General features: G+C 35.0%; 1 long non-coding RNA gene across 1 annotated transcript; it reads right to left on the reverse strand.

Moving 5' to 3' along the window:
- Window positions 1-14980: 14980 nt before the first annotated feature.
- On the reverse strand, window positions 14981-16246 carry LOC147536000 (uncharacterized). Its single transcript, XR_015225684.1, has 2 exons — window positions 15525-16246; window positions 14981-15432 (listed from the first exon to the last, which is right to left on the reverse strand). It is a non-coding gene; the product is annotated as an uncharacterized LOC147536000 (long non-coding RNA).
- Window positions 16247-22571: the final 6325 nt, after the last annotated feature.

The following is a 22571-nucleotide window of genomic DNA, read 5'->3' on the forward strand; positions in this document are numbered from 1 at the left end:
AGATTCAAATGGTTGAGAAAACTAAATTTATAATATTATACTTCTAAATAGAATTGATCAATATCCTATAACTTCTAATAATTGAGGTTATTACAGTAGACATGATGAAATGCACCATTAACATCACTTTTTCCTACTGTAAATATAAAGATATTGAAATGTCGAAATAAAGAAGACATGTATTGAGCATTTCTGTTACTGAGTATTGTTATATACCTTAATTTTCTTTTAATTCCCCTTCCTTTTTTATGCGTTTTTTTTTTTTGAAGTTTGAATAGTTGTTTCGTTTGATGAAGTGGGAATACAACTTCTTTTTGGCTTATTATTTTGTCAGATGAATTGGGTGTATACTTCTATATCTTAAAGCTTTTGTTGATGTTAAGATAATCGAACTTGTTGGACATGGAAAATCTATTTGACCTTGATCTTGCCGATATTATGGTCTTTGAACTGATTTGGCTTTCCAGGAAGGTGATTTTCATAACACAGTTTAAATTAGCATCTAATTTTTGCTACAAATTTCTTAAACTATTATCTCTTTCTCTATGTATGTATACCCCCTTACTTTATCTATTTCAGTTTCATTTGAATCCTTTTAGTTACGATGTTGTTGTTGTTATTGTTTAGGTTTGCAATTCTGGTCATTTCACTGCTAAATCTATAGTATAACAATAATTTGTTTATGGTAATTTGTTAATACTAAAAGTTGCGGAAGCTATCGAACCTATCCTAGAAATTGATCCGATTATGAAGATTAATCGAAAAGCTATGCCAAAACTAGATATGCGACCAGACTTAACGAGGTTCGGCCTAAAGCCTACGTCCTCGGCTGAACAAGAAATCTTTATTGAAGGATAGATGAAGACGACTCACACAACCCGCAAGTTCGTCCCAAGATGGTACCGTATAGAAAATAACCTCCTATACTAAATCTTTGACGACCGAGAAATTAAACACCGCTCAAAACTATGAACAAAATTTCTCTCACTTGCTTTCTCTCTAGCCCTCTCTAAAGAAGAGTTGTTGTGTTTGTTGTTTATGTTGTGGTATGTTGTTACAAAGCACTTAACCCCCTTTTTATATTATTATAAGCCGGTGGCAGTTGAACCAAAAAATGGAAACTCAATTTGGTATGCATCCACCGACCTCACTTCTGGAAACCAATTTGGTATGCATCCACCGACCTCAATTTTGGAAACCAAAACCGCCTCTCTTCACCAACCGCCAATTGAAACTAAACCGCCATCTCACAATTCTCCACCTCGTACACAATTTGATATACTTCAAATTTTGGACGAACACCATGATACTTCTTGTAAGATATATCTGCTTCTTGTAACTTCATCCGACTGCAACAAATGATCATGGCTGCCTACGTACCCTTAACACGAACCGGTTTGTAGCAATTCCAGGCAATGCTGAAACTTGCTACACGTCACCACTTTAACATGTCCGCGAGATTCTCATCTGTGTGAACCTTCATGAGAGAAACATCACCCTCCTCTATGACATCTCGTACAAAGTGATACCTGACATCGATATGCTTAGTACGAGCATGATGGACCTGATTCTTCGCGAAGTGGATCGCACTTTGACTATCACACCATACATCTACGCTCTCCTTCTTAATCCCTAGCTCATCTAGAAGACCGCACAACCACAATGCTTCCTTCACACCCTCGACCATAGCCATATACTCAGCCTCCGTAGTAGATAACGCAATTGTAGATTGTAACATCGATCGCCAACTAACTGGAGCACCATGTACCCTAAATATATAACCAGTAGTAGATCGTCTTCCATCTAGATCGCTAGCATAATCTGAGTCAACATAACCGCTTACTTGACATGTGTCTCCACCAAAGCACAAACCCGTATCAACAGTACCCTTCAAGTACCTCAAGACCCACTTTACAGCTTCCCTATGTGTCTTCCCCGGGTTTGCCATAAACCTACTAACCACACTGACCGCTTGTGAAATATCCGAACGAGTATACACCATAGCGTACATCAAACTGCCAACTGCACTAGCATACGGTACACGATCCGTATGATCTTTCTCCACCGTAGTAGTGGGAGACTGTCTTCCCGAAAGCCTGAAAAGTGGTGCCAAAGGTGTTGACACCGCCTTCGCATTCTGCATCCCGAATCGAGAAACTACTCGTTCGATGTAACCTTTTTGATTCAAGTACAGTTTCTTACTTGACCGCTCTCTCTTAATCTCCATTCCCAGTATCTTCTTTGACGCACCCATGTATTTCATCTCAAACTCTTGACTGAGTTGAGATTTCAACTTATCTATCTTCACTATGCTTCGAGAAACAATAAGCATGTCATCTACATACAAAAGGAGATAAATAAAGTCACCTTCGCGAAGCTTCTTGATGTATACACAACAATCATAGTCACCTTCGCGAAGCTCTGATACCAATTGTTAATACTAAAAGTTGCGGAAGCTATCGAACCTATCCTAGAAATTGATCCGATTATGAAGATTAATCGAAAAACTATGCCAAAACTAAATATGCGAACAGAATTAACGAGGTTCGGCCTAAAGCCTACGTCCTCGACCGAACAAGAAATCTTTATTGAAAGATGAAGGCGACTCACACAACCCGCAAGTTCATCCCAAGATGGTACCGTATAGAAAATAACCTCCTATACTAAATCTTTGACGACCGAGAAATTAAACACCGCTCAAAACTATGAGCAAAATTTCTCTCACTTGCTTTCTCTCTAGCTCTCTAAAGAAGAGTTGTTGTGTTTGTTGTTGATGTTGTGGTGTGTTGTTACAAAGCACTTAACCCCCTTTTTATATTATTATAAGCCAGTGGGAATTGAACCAAAAATTGGAAACTCAATTTGGTATGCATCCACCGACCTCACTTCTGGAAACCAATTTGGTATGCATCCACCGACCTCAATTTTGGAAACCAAAACCGCCTCTCTTCACCAACCGCCAACTGAAACTAAACCGCCATCTCACATAATTTAAATGCAACTTGGTTTCCTTTTTCTTGATTTCATTAGTTATAGTTTTGTATTTTCTTGAGTTAGGACTTAAATTTACTTTTTCAAAAATTGAAGGAAAAAGTGGATGAAGAAGAATCAAGAATATTGGAAGGTTTCATGTCAAAGGATGTTGGTCCTCACATATTGCCAATATGAAGTTATCAATTATGTAAGAGAAAAAGATAAAAAAAATCTCTATAGGTAAGCTTCTGATGTTTTTTAGGGTCTACGATTGTTCAACAAAAAAAAATTATTGCTTCTTAGTTGGTGGTTTTGCTAATATTTTGTCTCTATTGGGGAAAGTAAAGGGTGGCTAGATGGCTTTAGAGTGAAAGAAGCAGGAACAATGGTCTCTCATCTTCAGTTCGCGGACGACACGTTATTTTTTCTTCAAGCTAGTCGTCCCCAAATCATGAAGCTCAAGGATATCTTAATTTGGTATGAGGCAGCCTCAGATTTGAAGATTAATTTTTCTAAAAGCCAAGTGATCGAGGTGGGTGAGGTAGAGGAGCTAGATATTCTAGCTAGGTTGTTCGGATGTACTAAAGGATCCCTTCCTACTTCTTATCTCGGGCTACCCTTAGGCCATGGGTACAAATCGAGAAAGCTTTGGGATCCAATTTTGGAGAGAGTATCGGTGAAACTTTCTTCATGGAAAGCTAAGACTCTTTCCCGTGGAGGTAAGGTTACTTTGATTATGGTCGTCCTTTCAGCTGTTCCTATTTATTTTCTTTCCCTCTTTTCGATGCCCATCGGCGTGGTCTCACATATAGAAAAGAGTTTCAAAAACTTTCTGTGGAATTCGGGAGAAGAGGTGAAGAAAATCCACTGGGCAGCTTGGGAGCTGATTTGTAGACCGAAGTCGATGGGAGGTTTAGGAATCAAAAACCTCAGAATTATGAATGACGCTCTCTTATCCAAGTGGCTTTGGAGATTCGGGATCGAGAGAAATAGGCTTTGGAGGATTGTCATCGGGCAAAAGTATGGGGAAGCTAGTGGTGGCTGGATTTCTCTTCCCCCTAAAGGAACCTACGGCTGCTCGGTTTGGAAAGGAATTTTCAAGCGTTGGGATTCATTTCACTCTAATACTAGGATCAAGGTCGATTCGGGGTCATATACTAAGTTCTGGCAGGACACTTGGTTAGTGGACCAGCCTCTTCGTGTGGCTTTTCCTATCTTATTTCGAATATGTATGAACAAGGAGGGTAAGATAACCGAGTTCTTTGATTCCGTGGAAGGGGTTTGGTCAATTCCGTTGAGAAGCATGCTCAGAGATTGGGAAGTAGATGATTTCAATCGGTTAATATCTTTAGTGGGTAGGTTTGTCTTATCCAACAGCTCGGGCGCAAGGGAATGGGTGGCATCGAAGAGCAAGGAGCTTTCTGTTAAGTCTTGCTATGAAGTTTTGTCTAATTTCTCTGGCCGAGAGTCTAAGGTTTTCCTGGATGTGTGGAGACGGAACGTTCCTCAGAGGGTCTCTTTCTTTCTTTGGGCGGCGTGTTTAGGGCGGGTTCCTACTATTGATTTGTTGAGAAAGCGTGGCTGCTCCACCCCCAATAGGTGCCCGATGTGCAAGAAAGATGAGGAATCAAGTTCACACCTTTTTATTCTCTGTGATATATCCTACAATGTATGGCGGTATTTCATAGTCTCTCTGGGGGTTTCTTGGGTTACCCCAGCTTCAGTTTTAGATCTCTTGGCTACTTGGGGAGGGTATAAAGGGAGAAATCCGATCATAAACATGGTCCCTAAGGCTATCCCTTTGGGCACTTTGGAATACTAGGAACTCAATAATCTTCTCCGACAAGACAGGGACTGTGGAAGATATAATTTTTTCAGCTAAATGTTTTGTGTTTGATTGGAGCCGAAACATTCCGAGGGGTAAATATAGATCGTTTTCGGACATAGTGGGGAATTGGGGGGCTTTCATTTCTTCGATGTAATCTTGTTGGTGTCGGGTTTTTACTTTTCATTTCTTGCATTCTGTTTTTTCCTTTTTTCTTTTGTCGTTTTCGCCGTTTTGGCTTGTACATTTTTGTCCCTTTTCCTTTATAATTCAATCACCTTATTCAGAGAAAAAAAAATATTTTGTTAGTTACTCATTTTTATTTTGGAAAATTTTCAAAAACATCTCTTATTGAATGGTCATCCTTGTGGAAGCTACACCAGAACCCAAATTGGATATTGATATTATATAGTTATAAAAATTGTAATTGAGCTACTTCTTTATCATAGTATTGTTGTTTTCAAGTGAAGTTAAAACACATATCGTCAGTGCAACTATAGGATATGTGCTTAATTTGACTAAATTAAAAAAATGGTCTGCGAATGCAATATACCAGGCAACAAGAATTTATGCTTCAAAGTTGGGCACAAAAGAGGATCAGAGGTTCTTCAACCTTGCTCTGCGGCGTGGCTTCCTATTAGAAAAGACATCCTATAGAAGTGATCGAGTGAATATTCAGAGGCTCACTTCTTGAGTATTATTCCTGTTGGTTTGTACTTTCTTTAGAAGGGTTTTGCTAATTTTGTGCTACTGTTTTCATTTTATTTTGCAAGTTTGTTAGCTAGATTAATAGGTTGTCTTGTAATTTTGTATGAAGATTTTAGTACTGGTAATTGATGAATATGAGTGTTGATTTGATACTCGACTTTAAACATTGAGGACTCGGAACTGGTTGAAGCTGAAAAGAAAGAGACCAAGTAAGAGTATGAGCTAAAAGAGAGGTAAGTTGGTGTTCATAATAAAAATGTACAAATCATTCCATAATTTATTCCACCTTTTTTTTAATTAGTATAACTCGATGAACTTATCTTGAGTGTTTTTTCGAAATTAGTTGGAACCGAAATCTCGAATTAGAAGCTTAGAAAGTGTTCACCAACTTAGTTCTTATATTACATAGTTGAACGTATACTGACTTGATTTGGTAACTTCACGGAAGTCATCAGATCCAGATCACATGCGAATTTTTGCATTGTGATGCTTTGAACAGTTCAATGTGGTTCTTAAATTCTCAAATTTATAATTTTCTATCTTCATAACAATGAAAATATTCTTTATTATTCATTGAATTTTTTTTTATCAACTACATTTATTGTAAGAGCAACATAGCTGATTGGCTTTTTAGAAGAAAAAAATTAACATGGATCAATTTTGTTCAAATCTTACTTTGACGGAAATAGATTGTTGTCTTAATACATTGGCTTGAAGTCGGTCTGAGTTTCCTGGAATATGTTTTACATTCAACTAAGCATATATGTCGATTTAGCATAAGTCTATCAAAAGAATCTAGAATCAATTGATAAGCATCTACATAAGTATATTCAGTGGGGTTTCCGTAGACTTATAAATCTCTTTAATTTTTCTTTTTCTTTTTCTTTTTCTTTTTCTTCTTTGACCTTCTTATTTTTATAATTGTTAGTTTATTATACAACTTTTAGATACTCTTTCGAACTAATTCAAATTTCCGTTCGTAAGAATTTTTTTGATATTTAGATCTCATTGTCCCAGAGGCACGCGTTATGTCTTAGTGACTCTAAGCATCAATATGACTAGGAGAAATAAATGTCGATCTCCTTATGCCCAAGGACAACTACTTAAGTCCTAGATAACAAATAGGACCACCAGTTGGATTCCAATACTCTCACAATAACTCTGTTATAACTGAATAATTTCAATACTTAATTACCTAATAAATTATATGGAAGCGAAATTTAAACCTCTGATAGAGCTCTTCTGGTAGCTTAAAACTATCCAGTGAAAGGACTTTTTTTTCTCTTTCAAAGTATTTAATCTTTTTTCCTTCTCTCTATCTATCACTAAAGCTTCTCACAAGCCACAGTATTCTCTCTTCTTTTTCTAGATTCTAAACGAGTTGATTTTGTTAACTAAACTAAAATTATTAATTTGTTAGTATTTATACGAGAATTTAATATTATTTATTCAAATAAATTAATGTATGAGGAATATTCAGGCGCGATTTGTTGTTCAGTTGTACAATAACTCTCATGTGAAAAATCGGATTTGTATATTTTATACTTTTATTTTTTTTATTGCAATAATAAATTTAAATGTCTCGAACCATATATGACTTGCGAATTTTGGATTTCCGTTTAGGAAAAAACCCTTAGTTGGGAATAAACCTTTTGCTTATGTATATTTGTCACACCTTCTCAAAATCTCAAATATGTCTCGGTAAATAATAAGGCGTCTGGTCTCTGTAAATTCAAAACAGCCAATACTTATCCCTGTAACACCCAATTTGAGTTTGAATTGATTTTTCTTCTTTAACATTTGGGACTCCATTCAACTAGACTTGAAACTCCTTACATTTAAAAAGTAAGTCATAATCTATAAACATTTATAGTAACACATACGTGTCATAAGATAAAACTAGATTTTTTTTTAGAATAAATAGTTTTGTTGTCTAACAATCATTAATAACTTAAGTTAAATCTTATATCTCTGGAACGCTACACTTATCTTTACAGAGTATTGGTCTCAAAAGTTAAAACTATAAGAGGATTGATTCATTGAGCTCGAGCTGTTGACATTGGATATGAAAGAGCGGGAGAGTCAGATTTGGTATGTGTGGATTGGATTGGGAAAGAATACAGCTTGCATTCACACTCTTAGGATAATAATAGTGAAATAAGTCTTCTTAATCCACTTATTTACCACTAGTGCCATCGACCCAACTCATGGCCACAATAATGCACCACCGTATCCCAATTTGCATGAACTTAAACTAATTCTAATTCATGCACAACTTCCCATTTCTTTTTTGTTGAAAGCACACCTTCCCATCTTAGTAATAACTTTTCTTTTTCTTATTTTTTTTGTATTAGTCAAAATATTTATTACTTTTTTTCAAATTTTTCTTTAGCGTGGAGAGTTACTTTTTCTTCTCATCTATTATTTTAGAGAGTTTTTTTTAGTAAAAGAAGTAATAACATATAAAATTGTAACACAATTTTTAGTTATAACAATACAAAAAAATATTTCTTCATCTTCTTTCGTACGTAATTTCAAAGTAATTAACGTATTCGATAACAATTTTTTTTGCATCTTCCAAAACATGCTTACACAAAAAGGTACGTTTCTCAACATTAACGAGGGTGAATCTCAACATATAACTATTGATAGTGAGAAAAAAGATGATATTTACAGTGAGAGAGACGATGAACGTAAATTAGGGGATAATATCAACGAAGAACATGAAGATTTAGAAGGAGCTGTACGAGAAAAATTGTTTTTTTTCAAAATCCGATTAAAATTGTTTTTTTTCAAAATCCGATTTTTCCGACAACAGTTTTTTTTTTTTCCGAAAACCGATTCTTCTCCAAATAATTTTTTCAGGAAAACAAATTTTTCCTTAACAAACATTTTTTCCTCCAAACCCGTTTTTTTACCAAAAATTCGTTTTTTTTTTCGAAAATTATTTTTTCGATAATTGAAATTTTATAAAAACCTTTTTGCTTCATAAGGACTTTTTTCGAGAATTTGAGAAAAAAACAGTGCTCGAAAAAAATCGGTTTTCGGGAGAAAAAAACGATTTTCTTGAAAAAAATTAAGTTTCATGAAATTTCGGTTACCGAAAAATATTGGTTTTGAAAAAAAAAATTGGGAATTTTTTTATGAAAAAACGGCTTTCGATAAAAACTATTTTTGCAAAAAAAATTGTTTACGAAAAAAGTTAAAAAAACCGGTTCTCGAAAAAAAATTACGAAGAAAACAGAGAGTTCTCGAATGAAACGATACTTGAGAAAACGAGTTTCGGGAACAAGATTTATCCAATATTTTTTTCTAAATAAACGTTTAAAAATACACAAATAATAATAAATAATAGGATTCTTATTAGTGGCCAAACAAATCAAAAAATATTACTTGGATTCATGAATCCCAATGACTCATGGATTCGCGGATTCATGATTCCTTCACCCAAACACACTATAATTTTAATTTATGAACTATATGATTATGTTTAACATTGTTAAATTTTTTATTTTTTTTTATCTATTTTATGGTCTTTTTATTTTCTAATTTTTTACCATCTAAACTAAAGAAAAATTTCAAGGAAAGTAATTAACATTTTGACAAAAACTGCAAAAATAAGAAGAAAAAAAAGTTATTACGAAGACGGAAGTTGTGCATGAATTAGAATCCGTTTAAGTTTCATGGAAAGCGGGATATGGTGGTGTATTATTGTGGCCATGAGTTGGGTCAATGGCACTGGTGGTAAATAAGTGGGTTAAGAAAGACTTATTTCATTGGTTGTAATATTACCCTAACAAGAGTGTGAATGCAAGGTGTATTCTTTCCCAATCTAATTCACACGTACCAAATCTAATTCTCCCGCTCTTTTATATCCACCGTCAACAGCTCGATCTCATACCGTGAAAAACAAAGAAAAGTTAAATAATTAAATATACCGTCTATTATTCTGCATTGCATAAAGGGCATTACCCCGCCCGCAGGGCGAGGGTTATGCCTAGTATATATATATATGAACTATCTTCTAGCCAAAATAAATATTTGAGATACACACGATCTCACGTGCTATAACAACTCAAGATTTATATATTTGACGAAAAAAATTGAAAATATGAAGAGATAATAAAAAAGGGTAATAAGTGGAGAGGAACAAAAATTAGACAAGAGAGATTCTAACTCAGATATTTAGAGAAAAAAACAGAAATTGTTAATCAAAACATAGATATATAGAGAAAAAAGACATAAATTGTTAATCGTAATAATGGCGATGATCGAGGTAAATTTTGTCCAGAAAATTGAAACGGTTCCGCCAATGAGGCCACAACCGTTATGTTTTTCGCAGTTTGCTTTAGCTTACCAAGCGTGTAGTTTATTGCCATTAGGAACAGCTGAAAGTCTCGTTCAAGCAGTTAGTAATGAAAAACTAACTCTGAGAGAACCCCAATGAGATCATATGGTATCCGCCACCGAGCCCACAAGGGCAAGGCCTCAATCATAACCATCAAAATGAGTCTGACCCCCGAAGGTTGGGCCTGTACATGGACATGAACCTGACCCAAACCGTAACCACGACAATGAGCACAGGCACAGAGCAGAGAACAACCATACCGTAGTAGTAGGCATCAACGCTGGCATGAGATCATAAGAGCCCAAAGAGAATGTTGCAGGTGGTTGTAGCAATTGGATGGCAGTTGTTTTTGTGAAATGCTTTATCGATTGCCAATGTTCGCTTGGAGAACAAAACATGAAATGCTTTATCGATTGCCAATGTTCGCTTGGAGAACTAAACATGAATATATTATTAAGTTAGTAATAGTTGTAATGTTTCATTTTCGTGCCCACAGTAATTCATCAATCAAATAAATTAAGTTGTATCTTTCATACATTGGTTTTGGTTGGAAATTTTAATTGGATTTATAGACACAAATTAAATGCATGATGTAGTCGCATCGGAATTAAAAGGAAGATAATAAAACAGAACGAAGAACGATAAGATAACTGTAAAGAACTGTAAATAACTAAATAAACTGTAAACTTTGATAACTTCATTGGGGTTTTCTCTTCAATATATGAAATAAAGACAGACTGAGCTTCCTTTTATAGGAAATTAGACTTTCCTAGATAGACTCAAACTGGACTTTCCTAAACAATAAAAATACTAGAAGAAGGTAACTTCCTAAATCTGGATTCATTATGAATCTTACTAAACTAGGACTCTTTGTAAACTACTAGCTTGGCCCACTAGGCAATGGACGTGTGGGTTCGCGGGCCTGGCCCAGACACCTGCATCAGCTCCCCTTTCCCCAGAAGATTCGTCTCGAACCGTTTCAATGAAGAAAATAACACGATGCACCCACATAGGATGAATTCTTCCATACCGATCCTTAATTCCCACTTTTCACAAAATTTGCTGAAAATCCGTAGAAGACAAATCTGGACCATACCACCAACTATAAGTTGAATCATATATTGCCAAGATACTGGCAAAATCAATACCAACGTATAAACGTCCAATAAATGTCGACATCGATCGTCGTCTTTTACTTTGATGAAAGAACCCACATATACTGCCTTAGCTGATACATGACAAAATTTCAGTTTTGTAGTGGAAATATTTCGTGTAGCACTAAAATTTGTCCTATTGACATCTTCCTTGAATGAAAACAGATGAGTAGGTGAAAAATTTGTGAGGAACATTGTGTCGAATACTTGATGGGCGTATTCCAATTGGTTCCATTTAGAAAACTAAAAACTTGTAATTAGTTCATGATTATGAGGAGATAAACCCAATGATGACACAATTCGAAGGGAAAGAATTTTGTGATTCGAAACGAGGATTTCTTCTCCCAGAGTTGTATATGAATCGAATAATTAGTCCGAACATGGTTTTTTCATATCATGAATAGAATTTAGGTCTGAAGAAAAAAAATTACTTCTTTCTTTTTCGTCGGCCATTGAAAGAATTTTGTTCATCTTGTCAAGAACTTCTTCAATATCATTGATCACAAAGATAGAATTAACTTCGGAGTATTGTCTTCTTGATTCAATCTTTGTTTCTATATAAGACAAATATTCATCGAGAGGAAGAAAATCATACCTGAGGATGCTTTTCAATATAGCCCAAATATCTATGGATTGCTTACCTTCATCAATGAGTCTCCATTGCAGTGTATTGAAATCTTCATAGATTCTTCCGGACATGTGTTGCTCAACCAAAAAAACCTTATCTTTGTCATGAACTTTGATAACTTCAATGGGGGGTTTTCTCTTCAATATATGAAATAAAGACAGACTGGACTTCCTTTTATAGGAAATTAGACTTTCCTAGATAGACTCAAACTAGACTTTCCTAATTCCTAAATAATAAAAATACTAGAAGAATGTAACTTCCTAAATCTGGATTCGTTATGAATCTTACTAAGGACTCTTTCTAAACTACTAGCTTGGCCGACTAGGCCATGGACGTGTGGTTTCGCGGGCCTGGCCCGGATGCGCCTGCATCAATGCAAGATCTCCCACATAGGATAAAAAAATATATATATTATGAGTGAAATAAATTAATATTCTTGCTCATTAAGGATGAAATTTCCCCTTTTATGCAACTAATTTTCTTATTGTTATTGCGACCCCTAAAAATCCTCATTCAAAATTACCGCCGGTAAGATAACTATCGTTCAGTGTCCCCCATATTAAAATAGTAGCAACACTCTCCCACAATTTTGGTTATGCATCTATATAGAAGATTGTTCAAAATGATTCACGAACTATTGAAATTATAGTTCATATACTAGTGAAATTGTGATATATAATTGAGTTCTAACTTTGTGAAGAGCAAACAATAATATATATCTCATAAAAAAATCAATAATATAATTGCTCGCTGTGGGAAAAAATATAAGAAGTCCTTTCTAACCAAAATAAAGATATGAGATCCACGTGATGCACATGTAATAAAAAGTGGATTCGAACTCTGTTATTTTTCTCCTTCTTATAGAACATTTACTGGCCCGCCCTTTGAATTGCATGATAGTTGTGTCTGTGGAATGTTTTATCGTCCGCCATTCTTCGCTTGAAAAACTAAACATGAATATGCTTTCCAAGTCGTTAAAAATTGTACCTTTTTGTTTTCGTGCCCATAACAATTTATCAATCAACTAAAATTATCCGTAGTAATTTATAAATCATATATGCGGAGGAAAAAATCGGAACATAACAAAAACAAAAATGGACCATAAGTAGATCAAGCCTTCTTCATTTGGCCTGAATCAAAATTTTTTTTGATTTAAATAATAAACACACACAATACAAAACCTCCACATTCCGCCATATATAAGTACTATAATAGATTGTTAACAATGAAGGAAAGAAATTTATTTTCATGCTTATAATAGTACTCTGTGTCTATTATTCTATATACATATATATATAGAGTTATTCTAATAGAGACCAACACTTATTTGGATGAAATTTGAAGAACGGTAGATCAATCCAGACGACATTTAAGCAACCATTTTTCTCTTCTTTACCGAAATACCAATAGTCACCGCCAAAAGCTACCCACGGTAAGATTGGGCTAATAACTTGTGTCCCACAAACACAAACTGAAATAGGAGCAACAGTCTTATGTAACAATATGGATGAAAGTATGGAATCATCCTCATGTATTCCAAATTGTTGTTCACTCTCGTATACTCCTGAATTTGTGAATAGAGTTGAGTTCTCATTTTGTGAAGAACAAGCAACAATTGTATCGTCGTTGTAAAAAACATGTAAAGTCGTACCCAACCAATATAGAAATTTAACCTCCTGGTAACAGCCCCAAAACGGACCGCACCTAATATCAAGTTCATTTGTACTCCATTTTTTTTCTCCTTGTTTTAGCACATCTAACAAATTTAGCTTTGAACCACATTTAGACCTGTCCACTATTTTGTTAACTACAAAAACGATACAATCTGGAGATGTGGGTGCAGATGAAAATGTAGCAATAAGACCATCTAAATTTTTTTTATGAGGATATTTTGGAAGTGATATTTTTACTCGAGAAAAAAGACATAAAAAGAATAAATGTTGTTTTCTCGATACCAGTAACCAACCATCTTTGGTTGCAATGCATTTCCCACCTTCCAAATCTGGCAAGTATCTTTTATATTTCTTTCCACTTATTTGTTCTTGGATAGTACACATAGGAGACTCATCATCATAGTATAAAACAAAACATGTGTCATACTTCCTTTCAACATACAAGGAAGTCCTAATAGATGCTATACGCCATTGTTTGCATACACTACTAAAATCAATAAGCTCCATAATATTCAAAAGGTTTGCGATTGTGACCAAGATATCTATAGGAAGATTGAGCCAAGTTACCCTGTCACATAATTGTTTTCTCTCTTTTGTCATTCTCTTTTTCAATTTCCAACATTTTCTGTCAAGAAATTTAAAGGAACTAGTGAGAATATGAACAATAATCCAAAAAGTATATAAATAAATGGAAATTTAACTTTCAAATATGCATTCTTGTCAAAACTATTTTAAGATTTAGGATACTTCTTTTCTTCTAATTGTAAGTAATTCAAATAAGAAAATAAACCCTAATGATTCTCTAAGAGTAATTGCTATTTTTCTATCCCATAATATGAACCACATAAGATCAAAACATCCCTTAAAACCTCATTTCAAAGAGATGAAATTTATAAATAGAAAATAAACCAAGTAGGATGAAATACATACAGAAATTCCATTTTGTAAGAAAATTCAATTGAACTTAGAAATGAGACAATTCCAATTAAAGAAGAGTTCATCATTTAAATAATAATAATAATAATGAGTTATCTGAGTTAGTGATTAGTGGAGCAAGTCAATGCCTAATATGAATTAGTGGAGTTTTTACCTATTCTTTAGGGAATGATTAGTTAGTTGTGTATATTCCTTAGAAAATAAATCGGATTAGATTTAAACAACTTACTAATTATTAATTTATTTTTTTAGTTTTATGACTCACTTATCCAAACCAAGAAATCCTCATGCGAAATTACAGCCATATACTTGGGCTATTTGAAAATTTTCAAGTAAAAACATCCAAAAATGATAATTGTAATTATAAAAAAAATATATATATATATTTTTATTGGGTTGTTTGAAATTTGGTGGGAAATTTGGATTTGGATTTGTCACTGTTTAGGAGTAATATACAGAGTTCTTATAGGTGCAACACATTATTAATAAGAAAGTTTCTTCAGTACCCACTAATCCTCGAGATCTTGAAAAGTTATTTAGGAAATCTTGGTGTTGCACTTGCATATAGACAGATAGAGAGAGAGAGAGAGAGAGAGAGAGAGAGAGAGAGAGAGAGAGAGAGAGAGAGAGAGAGAGAGAGAGAGAGAGAGAGAGAGAGAGAGAGAGAGAGACTTTCAATATATTTGATGTAAAAAATAAAAAATAAAACAAAGTAATAAATGGAGAGTAATAAAATTGGACACAAACACAGATTCATTCAGAAATATAGAGAAAAAAAAAAAAACGGAAATCGTTGTTACATCATTGTCCACCCACCCTCCTACCAATACACCCAGCACCACTTCAACAAAAAAAAAATACACCCAGCACCACCGCACCGCCCCGCCCCCCAAGGTTCCCAAGCCCCCGACCACCAACACCCATAGTCCCTCCTTGACCCCCTACGATTAATTAAAGCATAATAATTACTCAACCAAATCTAGACGACACAAACACAACTAATACATCTCCACTAGTCAAACGCCAAAGGCCAAACTCCACCTTTCAAAGGTAGCATCTCCTCCATCGAAACATTCCCTAATCAATAGACACACCCTTGACAAAATCTGAGGGCGAATCTTCCCGATTAAGATAGGGTCCAACAAAACATCTGATGATGAAGGTTGTTCTTCAATTAATGGCCGTGCCTACAAAATGAGTTTAATTTTTATAAAAATGAGAGAAAATTTTATAACATGTATTTTTTGTCTTGAAAGTTTAAAACAACAATTATACATACCCATACGCGAATGTTTGTGTCGTCGGAATCAGTTCGTTCCCGTGTGATCAATTCTAAGACAAACTCTGCATAAGCCTCCAAGGATGATTGTAGAGTTGGTGAGCAATTGAGATTCTCTAAAATACTATTATCAACTTTCAACTTGGGTTCAAAATTTTGAGTGATGAAGACGTCACGTGATTTCACACATACATTCACATTTGCACGGCACGTGTAAGTTAAAGCATTGGCCACTCCTTTGGCTATTTTGACTCTCTTATCCCACGGGAATTCACTTCGCCCGCTACGAAGACGAGATTCAACAGTGTCATCCTCCAAAAGTTCTTGAACGATTGCCCTTGTGGCACCGTCGTTAACATAACCCAAATATTCAACTACGTTTGGATGGGCCGTAGTGACACATTGGGTTAGGAGAGATTGGAATTGATCTTCTTCAACATCTTCGTTAATTATTTTAACATCAACCCTTCTCTGTCTCCTAGATATCATAACCGAACTGTAATACCTACCACAACCTAAATTTTGAAGATCACTTGATAAATCAGTAAAGTCAAACTCTTTCCCTCGATCTTCAAAATCATTGCTATTTCGTGAGGCTTGTGAAGGTTGTTTTTTGGAACTCGGTTTTTGCTTTGATTTGCCAAACTTTAACATTGTTGGACAAATTGTCTTGAGGGAAGAAGATACTAGTAATTAATAGAGGAAAGAGAAGGAGATGGTGTGGTTTTCGGTTGAGTTGGAGTTTATTTATATAGAGACTAGAGCAAGTCACTTAGTACTTGCTTTGACGAGGGCCATGTGGTGGGTGATCAGTAGGAGGGCCATCCATGTGGGAAGAAGGATTGATTATTTCAAACTGCATGCAGAGTGAATCTCTGACCTGAAGAGATTTGTTTTGGAATTATGTGATGATCTTTTGAAAGGGAGTTAATTAGTGGCTCACAAGGCCATGTGTTGATGCAGAGTGAATCTCTGACCTGAAGAGATTTGTTTTGGACTTATGTGATGATCTTTTGAAAGGGAGTTAATTAGTGGCTCACAAGGCCATGTGTTGATGCAGAGTGACAAGACAAAAACAAATTAGTACGGTAGTCCGCCATTCAATTTTATTAGTAATATAAGAGAGAAACAGAAGAAGAAGAAGACATTCTTCCACAAACATTTTATTAATATAACCTCTTAAGAACTCAATCCAATTAATTCCATATATTTTTATCATCAACTATAAACAACAATTGTTTGACCTAAATTACTCAATAACTTGTCAAAACATTCAGGCGTACTGATGATGATGATGATTTAATTGTTGGATTTGTAAAGTTTAAACTGAAACAACAATCCTCAAATTAATAACACTAAGAAGAGGGTAACTCTTGATTTCTCCATTGCATGCGCCAAAAGAGCTATCTACATGTCTTTTCTCTCTCTCCCTCTCTTCATATGATGATCTATAATCTTAATCCGACAATTCTCCCTCCGTCCATCCCTCTCGATCTTACTATTTTTTTTTTTAATCTCTTTTGGTTATTGTCGATATCACTGGCAAAATGCTTCCCCACGACCTTTTATCTTTTAATATTGTCTTTTGTTTCAAGCTTAATATAATCTTAGTCCTACGAATTGGATTCTCACACCAAGCAAACAGATGGATGACGCTTCGAGTTCGTAAAAGTGGTGGCAAATATGTCCCTAAATGAAATAAGGAGTTGGTTACGGACAAGTAATAAAGTGACCTTGAGGCTAGTTATCTACGTGGGCATGTCTTGTTTGGGGGGCGTATAAGGGAGTTCAGTTTGGCCACGTGGGGGCACGTGCCCCCCCCCCAGTCCCTAATGTGGCCTCGCCACTATTTCAGATCATGATAAAACTACAATGGACGAAGGTAGATGTGCTAACAGTTTTGTCTAGTTTTCTCAACCACGAAGCCGACAATGAATTATCAATTACACTGTTTGAGATCACATCGAAAAATAAAATGAAACAAAGCATGAGCATTCAAGAAAATAAATTGTTCCCAAAATGACAATTTTGAAATTTCTTCGTATAAACAAATGTAAAAAATTGCATCCAAAATAACAATTTTGAAATTTCTTCCCCTTCTCATTTTTGAAGAGAAAACATCATACTAGATCTGAAGTATGACATTCAGTATGGATACATTATATTTTGTTCCTATTTTGCTTGTAAAAAGAAATACTAAGTACAACAAAATTTTATGTCACAAAAAAAGCTCACTAATAATAAATTGACCTAAGTTTTTTTTTTTATTAAAACCCTTAATAATAAAATGTCATACAAGAAAGGACCAAAAGAAATTACAACACAATTGGCCTAACTATAAAAGATGAACAACAATGGGTAAATAGTAGTAATGGGCTAAGTTGCCGCTTTAGCCAAATCATGGGCTAGTCCGTTACTCGTTCGTGAAACGAAGGAGTAAATGACATGAACTAAATCCGCCATTCCACGTAGTTCTGTGAGGTCCGTCTAAATTCGCCACGGGGCGCTCTCCACACCGTTAGATAGGAGGTCGATTAGGGTTTTACTGTCCCCTTCTAATATAAATTGGTTCCATCCTTTCTCAAACGCCAAGAGGAACCCTAACTTGAAACCGATAAGCTCAATATGAAGAGGAGATTTAGGTGGAAAAACCAGAGTTTTATACCGATGATTGAACCTTCTTCGTTTCTCGCAACAGCAGCTGCTGACGCTCTGTCTTCTTTAAAACCTCCATCAACATTTATTTTTATCATATTTTGTGTTGGTGGGATCCAATCTTCTGTCTGCATGTTAAAATCATTAGTAAGTAAAGGGAGAGAGACATCATACCTTACTGCTCTTTGAGTCATCAGCCAAACTCGTTTAAGATCTATCGGAGAAGCCCTAAATATGAAGTCATTCCTTGATTTCCACCATTCCCATAATAGGAAGGTGTAAGTTTTTCATTTTATTAACTCTGTAACTCCTTTTTTTAATATATTAGTAAGATTAATAACAGGAACCATGATTAGGTAATGAGGACAAGAGTCATCAGCAAGACGAAGCAGATCTTGGAAACGCCTACACGAACCAAAAAGATGTTGTATTGTTTCTTGTTCACCCGAACTACATAAACCACAAACCTGAGGTATGTTTTGAATCCTTTTACCCACATTATTCAAGGTAGCTAGGGCATTATGTATAAATTTCCATAAGAAGTTTTGTATCCTGGGATTGGAAGATGTGAATTTCCAAAATAATTTCCACGGAATATCTTGTATATCCGTAGAATGGATAGGAATATGTTTGATCTTTGAATAGTATGATTTGGGGTTAAATCGGCCTGTTTCTGTAGGTTTCCATATGAGGTTATCTTCTGATTTATCCTCCTCTAGATTAATATTAGTAATTGCTCGAACAGTAGTATCAAGGAAATATATCTTTAATAAGTCGATATTCCATCTCTTAGGGTTATGAAAAATCAAATCCGAGACATTCTTGAGATGAGGAGGAAGACCTTGAATCAGTACTGGACTATGTCCCTCTACTTCAGGAATCCAAGGGTCACTGATAATATTGATAGAGAAGCCACCACCCAATAACCATAGAGAATTTTCCCTTAAAAAATTTCTTACCTTTAGTAAAGAAGACCAGAAAACAGACTTATTAGTTGTGGGTTGCACTGACCAGAAATCATGGTCTCTACAATATGTAGATTTTATTAGCCGGCCCCATGTAGAATTTGGTTCCGTTAAGAATCTCCATCCCATTTTTGCTATTAGGGATTCGTTAGCCTCTTCAAGTTAAACATCATTCTTTCTGTTAATAATCAATTTATTTTAAACAATTCAAAATAGTTTTATAAAATATATTGATTAATATAATCTAATAGACGAAATCATCAAATACAATAATTACGTAAAAAATTGAGTGATATTTTTCTTATAATTGATGTGTTCGAGCGTGTAAGATGGAGAAGATTAGAAAAGACTGAATTGAAGAAATTTATTTTAGAGTATAAACAGTAGTCTATGTTTTTCAATTTAGAAAGAATAAATTACAAATATAAGTAAACCGCATCTTCTTCCTTTCCTGAAATCTTTGTCCGTCACCACTTGCAAGTCAAGTTTTCTCTGGCAAAGGGCCTTCTCTTCCCTTCCCATCCCTTCCCTTAGTTCATCCATCTAATCTCAATCTTTTGGACTAGTTAAACGAAGGGGGGAAAGTTCGGGTGTGGCAAAATCCATCCTTCCATTCTTGGTAAACGATCATCAGATCTAGTCGTTTTAATTAGTTAAAGTAATTGTTTAATCTCGTGGTTTTCTTTAAGTATTTTATCTAAAGACTTCGAAGAGTTTGGTAATCAAATAATTTAATTTAGAGTTTTCTTTTTTATGATGGTGAGATAGAGTTCAACATCACCTCTCAATCTACATCCATCACCTATTATTTAATTATTGGTCTTTGTTGGTTCATCTATAACTTCCAATTCAGATTTTGCTAGAAAAATGATGAAGAAAACAAAAAGAGCACTCAAAAGAATATTGGACAACATCTATTAAATCAAGACACCAACTTATTGAATCAGGAGTACAATATCTTATTTAATCAACAACCTCTACTCGGTTCATCGATCCTACATATATTTAAGTATAATAAAGGTTAAGCCCTTTAGGGTCTTCTCATTTGTGATCTTTAGGATCTTTTAATTTCTAACCTTTAGGGTCTTTTCATTTTTTTATTGTAACGTGGTACTCCTTTAGCTTCATGTTTAACTTTGGGTTAATTCCGTTTTGGCCCCCGATTTGTGACCAACTCGTCGTTTTGACCCCAATAAGTGTCCGGCAGTTCGATTTGGCCCCAAAGGGTTAAATTTTGACGAAATTAACCTCGGGGGCCAAAAAGGAATTACTTCTATAAAAACAGATTAAAGGCATAAAAGCCACATCACCTCATTCTTTCTCCTCCACTTCACCTTATCTCTCCTCCATCACACCACTTCCTCTCCACCTCACCTTCTTCTTCTCCGGCGAATGGTTGCCGGCCGGAGTAACAATTCCGGCCGGCCACCATTAACTTAAAAAAAAAAAAAAATTTATCTCTCTTCTTCTTCCTTTCTCTCTCTTCTTCTCTCCTTTCTCTCTCTTCTTCTCTCCTTTCTCTCTCTCCTTCCTTTCTCTCTCTTCTTCTCTCCTTTCTCTCTCTCCTTCCTTTCTCTCTCTTCTTTTCTCCTTTCTCTCTCTACCTCCGGCGAAGGAGTCGCCGGAGGTTTACTCCAACAGACCTTCGAAGGTCTGTTGAAGATAAGATCTCAACAGACCTTCGAGCAGATCTCCAACAGACCTTCGAAGGTCTGTTGAAGATCCGATTCAACAGACCTTGAAGGTCTGTTGAGATCCGATTCAACAGACCTTCAAGGTCTGTTGAAAACCTCCGGCGAAGGGAACCCCTTCGCCGGAGGTGTTAGAGAGAGAAAGGAAGAAGGAGGGAGAGAAAGGAAGAAGGAGAGAGAAAAATGAAGGAGGAGAGAGAGAAAGGAAGAAGAAGGGGGAGAAAGGAAAGAGAGAAGAAGAGAGAGAATGGAAGAAGAGAGAGAGGAAGATTATTTTTTTCTTTTGGTAAAGGTGGTCGGCCGGAATTTTTTATTCCGGCCGGCAACCTTTCGCCGGAGAAGAAGGTGAGGTGGACATAGATGATGTGTTAATTGTTAGATGAGGTGGACAAAGAAAAAGAAAAAAAATAATTACAAAATTGCCATGGGGGTAGAATTGGGAGGTTGAAAAAAAATTGGGGCCATTTAGGAATTTTTTGGGGCCAAAACGAACTGCCGGACACTTATTGGGGTCAAAACGGCGAGTTGGTCACAAATTGGGGGCCAAAACGGAATTAACCCTTTAACTTTTGTAAATATCATGTTGTACTCAAACGAGTCAAAAGTCTCAAAACCATGCAATATATTGGATTGAATTCCTACATGAATGAAAAATCTGATTTCACTAAAAAAACACAAAAATAAAAAGAAGCCTAATTTTGAAAGTAAGAAAGAGAGAATAAAGTGGAGAGAGAATTGAGAAAAAAATGAGCAATTTGGTAATTGTTTGTGAAACTTTGACGGTTCAAACTCTTCTAGTTGTTGGGTATTAAGTAAGGGGGTAGTGGATTGGGACTTTCGTGGACATTTGAGAGTCCGCGAAAAGTCCGAGGCATTCAAATCGAGACATTTGAGAGTCCACGAAAGTCTGAGTCATTCAAATCCAGACATTTGAGAGTCCACGAAAATCTGAGGCATTCAAATCCGGACATTTGAGAGTATGATAGTCCGAGACATTCGATTGTAGACAAAATGTCCCAGACTTTGATGGACTTCATAGTTTGATGGATTTTGTGAAGGATTTGTGACAAATTTGGGCCGCAATTTCTTTCCAAAAACAAGAGACATTTGAAGTCTATCATGTGATCAAACAACAATAATAATATTAAAATAATAAATGTCTACCAAATGTCCATCAATGTCCACAAATATTCACAGATGTCTACGAAAGTCGAAAAATATATTTTTGAAATGTTAGTATAAATATACTATTTCAGGTGATTAAACAATAATAATAATAATAATATTAAAATAATAAATGTCTACCAAATGTCCATCAATGTCCACAAATATTCACAGATGTCTACGAAAGTCGAAAAATATATATTTGAAATGTTAGTATAAATATATTATTTCATTTGATTAAACAATAATAATAATATTAAAATAATAAATGTCTACCAAATGTCCACCAGTGTCCACAAATATTCACAGATGTCTACGAAAGTCGAAAAATATATATTTGAAATGTTAGTATAAATATATTATTTCATGTGATTAAACAATAATAATAATAATATTAAAATAATAAATTTCTACCAAATGTCCATCAATGTGTACAAATATTCACAGATGTCTACGAAAGTCGAAAAATATATATTTGAAATGTCATATAAATATATTATTTCATGTGATTAAACAATAAGAATAATATTAAAATAATAAATGTCTACCTAATGTCCATCAATGTCCACAAA

This window comes from Eschscholzia californica, unplaced genomic scaffold (genome assembly GCF_041429995.1).
Source record: "Eschscholzia californica isolate CP2 unplaced genomic scaffold, dmEscCali1.0.p SCAF_5, whole genome shotgun sequence".
NCBI lineage: Eukaryota > Viridiplantae > Streptophyta > Magnoliopsida > Ranunculales > Papaveraceae > Eschscholzia > Eschscholzia californica.